At 48.2% G+C, this 12,500-nt stretch overlaps 1 protein-coding gene across 6 annotated transcripts in view; it reads right to left on the reverse strand.

Annotated features, from left to right (window-relative positions):
- Positions 1-10,657, reverse strand: part of rbm47 (RNA binding motif protein 47) — a 65,377-nt gene extending 54,720 nt beyond the window's left edge. For all 6 annotated transcript variants that reach the window (XM_045213908.1, XM_045213907.1, XM_045213909.1 and 3 more), the window contains exon 1: positions 10,276-10,657. The gene's annotated coding sequence lies outside the window, so the exon portion shown is untranslated. The remainder of the gene's footprint in view (positions 1-10,275) is intronic.
- Between the last annotated feature and the right edge of the window lie 1,843 nt (positions 10,658-12,500).

The following is a 12,500-nucleotide window of genomic DNA, read 5'->3' on the forward strand; positions in this document are numbered from 1 at the left end:
TCTGGACTTCCTGCTTGTTCCCTCCTGATTCCAGGAATCTTCCAAACCAGGATTTCTGGAAAACCGGCAAATTTTGGGAAAGTTACCGGACTTTAATAACGCTAGTCTTCATACTTAGATGACGCTGAAGAAAGAGAGCTCTCTCTCTCACACACACACACACACACACACACACACACACACACCCAATCTGTCATTAAACTGCTATGTGTGTTTTTTCTTTCCACATTAAAAAGTTTCCCCAGTCAGCTGACACAGGAGTCATGTGAACTCAGACAGCCAGCCAATAGGAGAACAGAGAGTGTCTAGTCGCTCTGTGGTCAAGGTCAAGGAGAGAGAGAGGGAGAAGGAAGGAGAGAGTGAAAGAGTGAAAGAGAGAACCAACAATCTGGGTGAAGTGTTGAGCAGTGAAGGAACGTTTGACTGTTTGAAGAGAGGGGAGTGAGAGACAGGGGCGCAACTCTGGTTCTAGAAGTCTGGGGGACATATTTGATTATTTATTTTTATTTTTGGGGGGATAAACACTCCAAACAGCCTACCCGACGCTCGGAGGTGTCCACGTGGTCCTAAAGCACAATGTAGCCTCGTTTTGTATCACATTCCAATGACAAAAATGCAATTTCAGAATGTGTGGGAGGGGGGGGGTCATGTCCCCCCTGTCCCCAGTGAAAGTTGCGCCCCTGGGGATAGTCGGCTGCGACCGGGAGACCCATGGGGCGGCGCACAATTGGCCCAGCGTCGTCCAGGGTAGGGGAGGGAATGGCCGGCAGGGATGTAGCTCAGTTGGTTTGCAACGCCAGGGTTGTGGATTCGTTTCCCACGGGGAGCCAGTACGAAAAAAATAATGTATGCACTCACTAACTATAAGTCGCTCTGGATAAGAGCGGACTGCTAAGTGACTAAAATGTAAATGTAAAATGATAGAGATTGTGTGTATGTCCGTGTGTGTGTCTGATTAACACTATAGAACTGATCAACACCATGTAGTATCCCTGATTAACACTATAGAACTGATCAACACCATGTAGTATCCCTGATTAACACTATAGAACTGATCAACACCATGTAGTATCCCTGATTAACACTATAGAACTGATCAACACCATGTAGTATCCCTGATTAACACTATAGAACTGATCAACACCATGTAGTCTCCCTGATTAACACTATAGAACTGATCAACACCATGTAGTATCCCCGATTAACACTACAGAACTGATCAACACCATGTAGTATCCCCGATTAACACTATAGAACTGATCAACACCATGTAGTATCCCTGATTAACACTATAGAACTGATCAACACCATGTAGTATCCCTGATTAACACTATAGAACTGATCAACACCATGTAGTATCCCTGATTAACACTATAGAACTGATCAACACCATGTAGTATCCCTGATTAACACTATAGAACTGATCAACACCATGTAGTATCCCTGATTAACACTATAGAACTGATCAACACCATGTAGTATCCCCGATTAACACTATAGAACTGATCAACACCATGTAGTATCCCTGATTAACACTATAGAACTGATCAACACCATGTAGTATCCCTGATTAACACTATAGAACTGATCAACACCATGTAGTATCCCTGATTAACACTTTAGAACTGATCAACACCATGTAGTATCCCCGATTAACACTATAGAACTGATCAACACAATGTAGTATCCCCGATTAACACTATAGAACTGATCAACACCATGTAGTATCCCTGATTAACACTATAGAACTGATCAACACCATGTAGTATCCCCGATTAACACTATAGAACTGATCAACACCATGTAGTATCCCCGATTAACACTATAGAACTGATCAACACCATGTAGTATCCCTGATTAACACTATAGAACTGATCAACACCATGTAGTATCCCCGATTAACACTATAGAACTGATCAACACCATGTAGTATCCCTGATTAACACTATAGAACTGATCAACACCATGTAGGATCCCCGATTAACACTATAGAACTGATCAACACCATGTAGTATCCCTGATTAACACTATAGAACTGATCAACACCATGTAGTATCCCTGATTAACACTATAGAACTGATCAACACCATGTAACGTGTGCTATGCCCTCTAAGGCAGGGTTTTCCTAGTTCGGTCCTGGAGTCCCCCTGGGTGCACGTTTTGGACTGAGTTTGGGAACCACTGCTCTAAGGGACCTACACAAGGGAACGTCTCTATTTCTAATCAGACACAGAAACATACAGCAGACACCACATACAGGGGAGACTGTCTCTCTGTTAGTCTCTCTCTCCATCTCTCCCCATCTCTCACTCACTCTCTCTCTCTCTGTCTCTCTCTGTCAGTCTGTCTCTCCCCCCCCCCCTCTCTCTCTCTCTCTCTCTCTCTCTCTCTCTCTCTCTCTCTCTCTCTCTCTCTCTCTCTCTCTCTCTCTCTCTCTCTCTCTCTCTTTCTTTCTCTCTCCCTCCATCTCTTTCTTTCCCCACGTCTTCAATATAAGTTAGAAAAATGGTCAACACTTGAAAAAGACTAAAGAAAAGAAAATCCTAGTAAGAAGACCATTTCCCTGTTCTGGACAAGCAGCCTGCTGTGTAGAGAACAGAATACTGCAGGTGTGTGTGTGTGTGTGTGTGTTTGTGTGTGTGTGTTTCGTATAGAAAAGAACAGGGCGAGAGAAAAAATTGGGGAATAGACGAGGAGGAGGAGGAGGAGGGAGGTGAAATGAAGCATTATAAAAGCATTAGTCTAGAAGGGAGGGAGGGAGGGAAGGAGTTTTCACCGTGCTTAGTTGTGTGAAGAATGGAGTGGGCTACTGAGACTGAAGAAGAGGAGAGAAGAGAAGAGGAGAGAAGAGAAGAGGAGGAGAGAAGAGGAGGAGAGAAGAAGAGGAGAGAAGAGAAGAGAAGAAGAGGAGAGAGAAGAGAAGAGAAGAGGAGGAGAGAAGAGAAGAGAAGAGGAGAGAAGAGAAGAGAAAAGGAGAGAAGAGGAGGAGAGAAGAAGAGGAGAGAAGAGAAGAGAAGAGAAGAGGAAGAGGGGAGAAGAGGAGAGGAGGAGAGAGAAGAGGAGGAGAGAAGAGAAGAGAAGAGGAAGAGAGAGAGAAGGAGAGAAGAGGAGAGAAGAGAGGAGAGGAGAGAGAAGGAGAAGAGGAGAGAGAGAGAAGAGGAGAGAGAGAAGAGAAGAGAAGAGGAGAGAGAAGAGGAAGAGAAGAGGAGAGAGAGAAGAGAGAGAGGAGAGAGAGAAGAGAAGAGAAGAGAGAGAGAGAAGAGAAGAGAAGGAGAGAGAGAAGAGAAGAGAAGAGAAGAGAAGAGAGGAGAGAAGAGAGAGAGAAGAGGAGGAGAGAAGAGAAGAGGAGAGAAGAGAAGAGGAGAGAAGAAGGGAGGAGAGAGAAGAGAAGAGAGAGAAGAGAAGAGAAGAGGAGAGAAGAGGAGAGAAGAGGAGAGAAGAGGAGAGAAGAGAGAGAAGAGAGAAGAGAAGAGAAGAGAAGAGAGAGAAGAGAGAGAAGAGAGAGAAGAGAAGAGAAGAGGAGAGGAGAGGAGAGGAGGAGAGAAGAGGAGAGGAGAGGAGAGGAGAGGAGAGGAGAGAGAGAGAGAGGAGAGGAGGAGAGGAGAGGAGAGAGAGGAGAGGAGAGAGAGAGAAGAGAAGAGAAGAGAAGAGAAGAGAAGAGAAGAGAAGAGAAGAGAAGAGAAGAGAAGAGAAGAGGAGGAGAGAAGAGAAGAGGAGAGAAGAGAAGAGAAGAGAAGAGAAGAGAAGAGAAGAGAAGAGAAGAGAAGAGAAGAGAAGAGAAGAGAAGAGAAGAGAAGAGAAGAGAGGAGGAGGAGAGAAGGGAAGAGGAGAGAAGAGAAGAGGTTAATGCACTCAGGGGCAAGACAGACCCTGACATCAGAGGGTCCACTTCCCCCTTCACACATGTACGCACATTAGATTAGGTGAAATAAAATATCCTATTGTCAGGAGACTGTTACACGTTCTAGCCCTTTGTCTTTAAAAAGGTACACTCCTCTCTCTCTCTCTCTCTCTCTCTCTCTCTCTCTCTCTCTCTCTCTCTCTCTCTGTCTGTCTGTCTGTCTCCCCGCCCCCGCTCACCCTCCCTCCTTCCTTCTCTCTCTCTTCTCCCTCTCTACCTAGCTCCATGTCGCTATCTTCGAACCCTCCTCCATCTCTCTCCATCTCTCTTTAGCCTGTGGTTCAGATCAGAGACCAGGGATAAAGAATACTGCCATTGTAGTGTCCAGGTATGTAATGTGTTTGACCCTCAGAGAGAGAGAGAGAGAGAGAGAGAGAGAGAGAGAGAGAGAGAGAGAGAGAGAGAGAGAGAGAGAGAGAGAGAGGGGGAGAGAGAGAGAGAGAGAGAGAGAGAGAGAGAGAGAGAGAGATCATGTTACAGGTACTTCAGAAACAACACAATGGTGCTAACAGGTTCTCGCCCTCTCTTTCTCTTTTCTCTCATTCCCCCTTTTCTCTTTCTGGTGTGAATTATTCCTCTTGACTACAGATTTGTTGATCCATTCACACAAATTATATATATCTCTCTCTCTGTCTCTCTCTCTCTCTCTGTTTCTCTCTCTCAATGCACTGTCACACTGTCGTGGTCACATGACTGTCACATGATCAGTCTCATTCCTCTTGAAAGTGTGCGTGTGTGTGTGTGTGTTTAGGGATTGAGGAACAAATACTGAAAGTGAATATGATGCTTTATAGACTAGATATCCTCTCTGGGTGGAGGGAGAGACAAGATATTTTCTCTCTCCTCTCTCCCTTCTCCTCTCAATTCTCCTCTCCTTTCCCTTCTCCTCTCTCCTCTCTCTCCTCTCCTCTTCCCTCTCCTCTCTCCCTACTCTCCTCTCTCCTCTCTCCTCTCTCCTCTCTCCTCTCTCCTCTCTCCTCTCTCCCTTCTCCTCTCCCCTCTTCCCTCTCCCTTCTCCTCTTCCCTCTCCTCTCTCCCTTCTCCTCTCTCCTCTCTCCTCTCTCCCTTCTCCTCTCCCCTCTCTTCTCTCCCTTCTCCTCTCTCCTCTCTCCCTTCTCTCCTCTCTCCTCTCTCCTCTCTCCCTTCTCCTCTCCACTCTCTTCTCTACTCTCTCCTCTCTCCTCTCTCCTCTCTCCTCTCTCCTCTCTCCTCTCTCCTCTCTCCCTTCTCTCCTCTCTCCTCTCTCCTCTCTCCTCTCTCCTCTCTCCCTTCTCTCCTCTCTCCTCTCTCCCTCTCTCCTCTCTCCTCTCTCCCTCTCTCCTCTCTCCTCTCTCCCTTCTCTCCTCTCTCCTCTCTCCTCTCTCCCTTCTCCTCTCCCCTCTATTCTCTCCCTTCTCCTCTTCCCTCTCCTCTCTCTTCTCCCCTCTCATCTCTCCTCTCTCCTCTCTCCCTTCTCTCCTCTCTCCTCTCTCCCTTCTCCTCTTCCCTCTCCTCTCTCCCTTCTCCTCTTCCATCTCCTCTCTCCCTTCTCTCCTCTCTCCTCTCTCCTCTCTCCTCTCTCCCTTCTCTCCTTTCTCCTCTCTCCTTCCTCCTCTCTCCCTTCTCTCCTCTCTCCTCTCTCCTCTCTCCTCTCTCCCTTCTCCTCTCCCCTCTCTTCTCTCCCTTCTCCTCTTCCCTCTCCTCTCTCCCTTCTCCTCTCCCCTCTCCCCTTTCCTCTCTCCTCTCTCCTCTCTCCTCTCTCCTCTCTCCTCTCTCCTCTCCTCTCTCCCTTCTCCTCTTCCCTCTCCTCTCTCCCTTCTCCTCTCCCCTCTCTTCTCTCCCTTCTCCTCTCTCCTCTCTCCTCTCTCCCTTCTCTCCTCTCTCCCTTCTCCTCTCTCCTCTCTCCTCTCTCCCCTCTCCTCTTCCCTCTCCTCTCTCCCTTCTCCTCTCCCCTCTTCCCTCTCCTCTCTCCCTTCTCCTCTCCCCTCTTCCCTCTCCTCTCTCCCTTCTCCCATCTCATCTCCCTCTCCTCTCTCCTCTCTGCCTTCTTTTCTCCCTTCTCCTCTCCCTCCTCCTCCTAATACTGAGGAAGGTTAGGACATTCACAGACAAGGATACAATGAGTTAGTGATGAGAGGAGGGGTGAGAAAGAGGTATAGGAGGAGGAGAGGCCAGGGGTGAAGGACAGCTAGGATCACTCTGCCCTTCCTCATCTCTCCCTCCCTGTCCCCCTCTCCCTCTCCCTTTCCCTCTCCCTCTCCCTCTCCCTCTCCCTCTCCCTCTCCCTCTCCCTCTCCCTCTCCCTCCCTGTACCCCTCTCCCTCCCCCTATCCCTCCCCATCTCCCTCTCCCCCCTCCCTGTCCCCCTCTCCCTCTCCCTCTCCCTCTCCCTCTCCCTCTCCTCTCCCTCTCCCTCTCCCTCTCCCTCTCCCTCTCCCTCTCCCTCCCTGTCCCTCTCCCTCCCCTATCCCTCCCCATCTCCCTCTCCCCCCTCCCTGTCCCCCTCTCCCTCTCCCTCTCCCCCCCCTCTCCCTCTCCCTCTCCCTCTCCTCTCTCTCCCTCTCCCTCTCCTCTCCCTCCCTGTACCTCTCTCCTCCCCTATCCTCCCCATCTCCCTCTCCCCCTCCCTGTCCCCCTCTCCTCTCCCTCTCCCTCCCCCTCTCCCTCTCCCTCTCCCTCTCCCTCTCCCTCCCCCTCTCCCTCTCCCTCTCCCTCCCCATCTCCCTCTCCCCCTCCCTGTCCCCCTCTCCCTCTCCCTCTCCCTCCCCCTCTCCCCCTCCCTGTCCCCCCTCCCTGTCCCCCTCTCCCTCTCCCTCCTCCCTCCCCCTCTCCCCCTCCCTGTCCCCCTCTCCCCCTCCCTGTCCCCCTCTCCCCCTCCCTGTCCCCTCTCCCTCCCCCTCCCCCTCCACTCCCTCTCCCTTTCCCTCCCCCTCCCCCTCTGCCTCTGCCTCTCCCTCCCACTCCCCCTTTCCCTCCCCCTCACTCTCTCTGTTTGTCTCAGTGCTTTTGTGGAACCTGTGATAGTGAGGGGAAGATAACATCACATGGGAACTGGTTCAGCTCTGAACAACATTCAACTGATCCGTATCAGACTGGCTGCCACCACATTGTCACACCACAAACACAGGGGTGGGGGGGGAGAGAGAGAGAGAGAGAGAGAGAGAGAGAGAGAGAGAGAGAGAGAGAGAGAGAGAGAGAGAGAGAGAGAGAGAGAGAGAGAGAGAGAGAGAGAGAGAGAGAGAGAGAGAGAGAGAGAGAGAGAGAGAGAGAGAGAGAGAGAGAGAGAGAGAGAGAGAGAGAGAGAGAGAGAGAGAGACAGAGAGACAGAGAGACAGAGAGAGACAGAGAGAGAGAGAGAGAGCGTTCAGGTTATGTCAGGTTGAAGTGTTTCCCTGTCTTATAATAGGTGGATGGATGAAGAAGTGGTCATGGAATTGACACCTACAACAGAAGATAGAAGAACCAGCTAAACTACTGGACAACCTCCGGGCCCTACAGGTCAGGAAAACCTCTGGGCCCTACAGGTCAGGAAAACCTCTGGGCCCTACAGGTCAGGAAAACCTCTGGGCCCTACAGGTCAGGACAACCTCTGGGCCCTACAGGTCAGGAAAACCTCTGGGCCCTACAGGTCAGGAAAACCTCTGGGCCCTACAGGTCAGGAAAACCTCTGGGCCCTACAGGTCAGGAAAACCTCTGGGCCCTACAGGTCAGGAAAACCTCTGGGCCCTACAGGTCAGGAAAACCTCTGGGCCCTACAGGTCAGGACAACCTCTGGGCCCTACAGGTCAGGAAAACCTCTGGGCCCTACAGGTCAGGAAAACCTCTGGGCCCTACAGGTCACACGGACCAATAGTCTTTTTGTAGACACTAACGGACACACCCTCCGCCATGTATGAAAAAACAAAACAAAAAACAATGAAGTCGGAAGTTTACATCCACTTTGGGTTGGAGTCATTAAAACTCGTTTTTCAACCACTCCACAACTTTATTGTTAACAAACTATAGTTTTGGCAAGTCGGTTAGGACATCTACTTTGTGCATGACACAAGTGATTTTTCCAACAATTGTTTACAGACAGATTATTTCACTTATAATTCACTGTATCACAATTCCAGTGGGTCAGAAGTTTACATACACTAAGTTGACGGTGCCTTTAAACAGCTTGGAAAATTCCAGAAAATGATGTCATGGTTTAGGAAGCTTCTGATAGGCTAACTGACATAATTTGAGTCAATTGGAGGTGTGCCTGTGGATGTATTTCAAGGCCTACCTTCAAACTCACTGCCTCTTTGCTTGACATCATGGGAAAATCAAAAGAAATCAGCCAAGACCTCAGAAAAAAAATTGTAGACCTCCACAAGTCTGGTTCATCCTTGGGAGCAATTTCCAAACGCCTGAAGGTACCACGTTCATCTGTACAAACAATAGTACACAAGTATAAACACCATGGGACCACGCAACCGTCATACCGCTCAGGAAGGAGACGCGTTCTGTCTCCTAGAGATGAACGTACTTTGGTCCGAAAAGTGCAAATAAATCCCAGAACAACAGCAAAGGACCTTGTGAAGATGCTGGAGGAAACAGGTACAAAAGTATCCACAGTAAAACGAGTCCTATATCGACATAACCTGAAAGGCCGCTCAGCAAGGAAGAACCCACTGCTCCAAAACCGCCATAAAAAAGCCAGACTACAGTTTGCAACTGCACATGGGGACAAAGATCGTACTTTTTGGAGAAATGTCCTCTGGTCTGATGAAACAAAAATAGAACTGTTTGGCCATAATGACCATCGTTATGTTTGGAGGAAAAAGGGGGACGCTTGCAAGCCGAAGAACACCATCCCAACTGTGAAGCACGGGGGTGGCAGCATCATGCTGTGGGGGTGCTTTGCTGCAGGAGTGACTGGTGCACTTCACAAAATAGAAGGCATCATAGATATATTATGTGGATATATTGAAGCAACATCTCAAGACATCAGTCAGGAAGTTAAAGCTTGGTCGCAAATGGGTCTTCCAAATGGACAATGACCCCAAGCATACTTCCAAAGTTGTGGCAAAATGGCTTACGGACAACAAAGTCAAGGTATTGGAGTGGCCATCACAAAGCCCTGACCTCAATCCTATAGAACATTTGTGAGCAGAACTGAACAAGTGTGTGCGAGCAGGGAGGCCTACAAACCTGACTCAGTTACACCAGCTCTGTCAGGAAGCTTGTGGAAGGCTAACCGAAACATTTGACCCAAGTTAAACAATTGAAAGGCAATGCTACCAATTACTAATTGAGTGTATTTAAACTTCTGACCCACTGGGAATGTGATGAAAGAAATAAAAGCTGAAATAAATCATTCTCTCTACTATTATTCTGACATTTTACATTCTTAAAATAAAGTGGTGATCCTAACTAACCTAAAACAGGGAATTTTTACTAGGTTTAAATGTCAGGAATTGTCGCTCTGGATAAGAGCGTCTGCTAAATGACTAAAATGTAAAACGTAATGGTTCGTTGGCCAAAGACTATGGGGAAATTAATGGGTTTTTGGAGGGTTTTTGAATAAACGCCGAAAATTTGGTCTGTGGTAAACACAGGCTTAGGAGATATTATCCGTTTTGTTCAGCTAACATAATTCTGATGACTAAGACCCAGGAACAGTTTTCCCAGGTCAGGTGACATGGTTCAGGAAGAGCTTTTCCCAGGTCAGCTGACATGGTTCAGGAAGAGCTTTTCCCAGGTCAGCTGACATGGTTCAGGCAGAGTTTTCCCAGGTCAGGTGACGTGGTTCATCAGAGTCAGTAAAAACTCAGGGTCCTAGTGTAAATCAACTAAATGGTCCCAGAGTTTTTCCTCCTGGCCTGCCAGTATGGTTGTTACAGACAGCATGATCACTAGATTAAGTCAAAATACTGTTTGGTTGACTGGCTCCCTGCTGAACCAGTTTCCCCAGACACACACACACACACACTAAAACAAATAAGTGATCACATTGACCTCCCTCCTATAGTTACTGTAACTGGTGAAGGTTAAAGTTGGAGAATGTGTACGTGTTCTTACTCACAACTACAAATTAACCAGTCAGGGGCAGAACACATACATTGTTGAAGGAAGGAAGGAGGTGGCGAGAGAGAGAGAGAGAGAGAGAGAGAGAGAGAGAGAGAGAGAGAGAGAGAGAGAGAGAGAGAGAGAGAGAGAGAGAGAGAGAGAGAGAGAGAGAGAGAGAGAGAGAGAGAGCAGAGAGAGAGAGAGAGAGAGAGAGACAGAGAGAGAGAGAGAGAGAGAGAGAGACAGAGAGAGAGAGAGAGAGAGAGAGAGAGAGAGAGAGAGAGAGAGAGAGAGAGAGAGAGAGAGAGAGAGAGAGAGAGAGAGAGAGAGAGAAGAGAGAGAGAGAGAGAGGGTCTTACCAGGTGTAGGGTAAGAGTCAGGTCGTCAGTTCTGTTGCCACCATTTAAAAGTCCGACTGTCAGTGTCTCATCTCTCTCCCTCTCCTCTCTTCTGTTCCCTCTCAATCTTTTCCTTTCCTCTGTCACCTTCTCTCTCTCGTCCACTCGTTCTTCCAGTCCGTCCAGTTTCCTCCTGTCTTCAGTGAAAGGATCGCAGAGTGGAGCGGCAGTTAGCTCAGCTGGGTTTGGGGTTGACACACACACACACCAACCAACACACAGACGAGCGAACGAGTCAGAGTTTCTGTTCTCTTTTAGTGTTTTGGGATTCTGTTGTTGCCTCTCCTCTATCAGACTCACTAAGAGAATGAAAGAAGGAGAGAGTAGAAGGTCTCCGAAAAGATAGAGGGAGAAAGAGGGAGGGAGAGAGAGAGAGAGAGAGAGGGAGGGAGAGAGAGAGAGAGAGAGAGAGAGAGAGAGGGAGAGAGAGAGAGGGAGAGAGAGAGAGGGAGGGAGAGAGAGGGAGAGAGAGGGAGGGAGGGAGGAGAGAGTGGGAGAGAGAGAGAGGGAGGGAGGGAGAGAGTGGGAGAGAGAGGGAGGAGAGAGAGAGAGAGGGAGGGAGAGAGAGAGAGGGAGAGAGAGACAGAGAGAGAGAGAGAGAGAGAGAGAGAGAGAGAGAGAGAGAGAGAGAGAGAGGGCGGGAGAGAGGGAGGTTAGAGGTAATTAGTGTCTGTACCTGACTCTCACTGACATAAGCCCTGAACAGCCCTGCATTCCACAGAACAGGGGGGGGGGGGAATAAAGAGAAACCCAGAGAAACACACCCCTGGACTGAGGAGATGACTGACTGCCTCCCTCCCTCCCTGTGTTTGGTTCTCTCTCTCTCTCTCTCTCTCTCTCTCTCTCTCTCTCTCTCTCTCTCTCTCTCTCTCTCTCTCTCTCCCCCTGTCTCTCTCTCTCTCTCTCTCTCTCTCTCTCTCTCTCTCTCTCTCTCTCTCTCTCTCTCCCTTCTCTCTCTCTATATATGTCTCTCTCTCTTATATTATGTCTCTCTCTCTCTCTCTCTCTCTCTCTCTCTCTCTCTCTCTCTCTCTCTCTCTCTCTCTCTCTCTCTCTCTCTCTCTCTCTCTCTCTCTCTCTCTCTCTCTCTCTCTCTCTCTCTCTCTCTCTCTCTCTCTCTCTCTCTCTCTCTCTCTCTACGGGAAATGCTATCCTCCTGGCCAGTGTGTGTGTGTGTCCCAGACTGGATGAAGGCCAGAGCAGCATTCCGATACGTTAGGGGTGTTTCCAGCACACCTTGTTCAAACCATCTTCATCGCTGATGACCTACAAACACAGTACACACCCTGCTATGACACCATTACAGCAGAGCAGTGTGTCTTCATTCATTCATTTCTAAGAGAGGCTTTGCATCTCTCCTTCCTCCCTCTCTCTCTCTCAATTTCAATTTCAATTTAAGGGCTTTATTGGCATGGGAAACGTGTGTTAACATTGCCAAAGCAAGTGAAGTGAACTCTCTCTCTCTATATATATATATATCTCCCTCTCCCTCTCTCTCTCTATATATATGTCTCTCTCTATATATATATATGTCTCTCTCCCTCTCCCTATGTCTCTCTCTCTCTCTCTCTCTCTCTCTCTCTCTCTCTCTCGATATGTCTCTCTCTCTATATATATATACAGTGGGGAAAAAAAGTATTTAGTCAGCCACCAATTGTGCAAGTTCTCCCACTTAAAAAGATGAGAGAGGCCTGTAATTTTCATCATAGGTACACATCAACTATGACAGACAAATTAGAGAAAAAAATCCAGAAAATCACATTGTAGGATTTTTATGAATTTATTTGCAAATTATGGTGGAAAATAAGTATTTGGTCACCTACAAACAAGCAAGATTTCTGGCTCTCACAGACCTGTAACTTCTTCTTTAAGAGGCTCCTCTGTCCTCCACTTGTTACCTGTATTAATGGCACCTGTTTGAACTTGTTATCAGTATAAAAGACACCTGTTCACAACCTCAAACAGTCACACTCCAAACTCCACTATGGCGAAGACCAAAGAGATGTCAAAGGACACCAGAAACAAAATTGTAGACCTGCACCAGGCTGGGAAGACTGAATCTGCAATAGGTAAGCAGCTTGGTTTGAAGAAATCAACTGTGGGAGCAATTATTAGGAAATGGAAGACATACAAGACCACTGATAATCTCCCCTCGATCTGGGGCTCCACGCAAGATCTCACCCCGT

This window comes from Coregonus clupeaformis, unplaced genomic scaffold (genome assembly GCF_020615455.1).
Source record: "Coregonus clupeaformis isolate EN_2021a unplaced genomic scaffold, ASM2061545v1 scaf0170, whole genome shotgun sequence".
Lineage (NCBI taxonomy): Eukaryota > Metazoa > Chordata > Actinopteri > Salmoniformes > Salmonidae > Coregonus > Coregonus clupeaformis.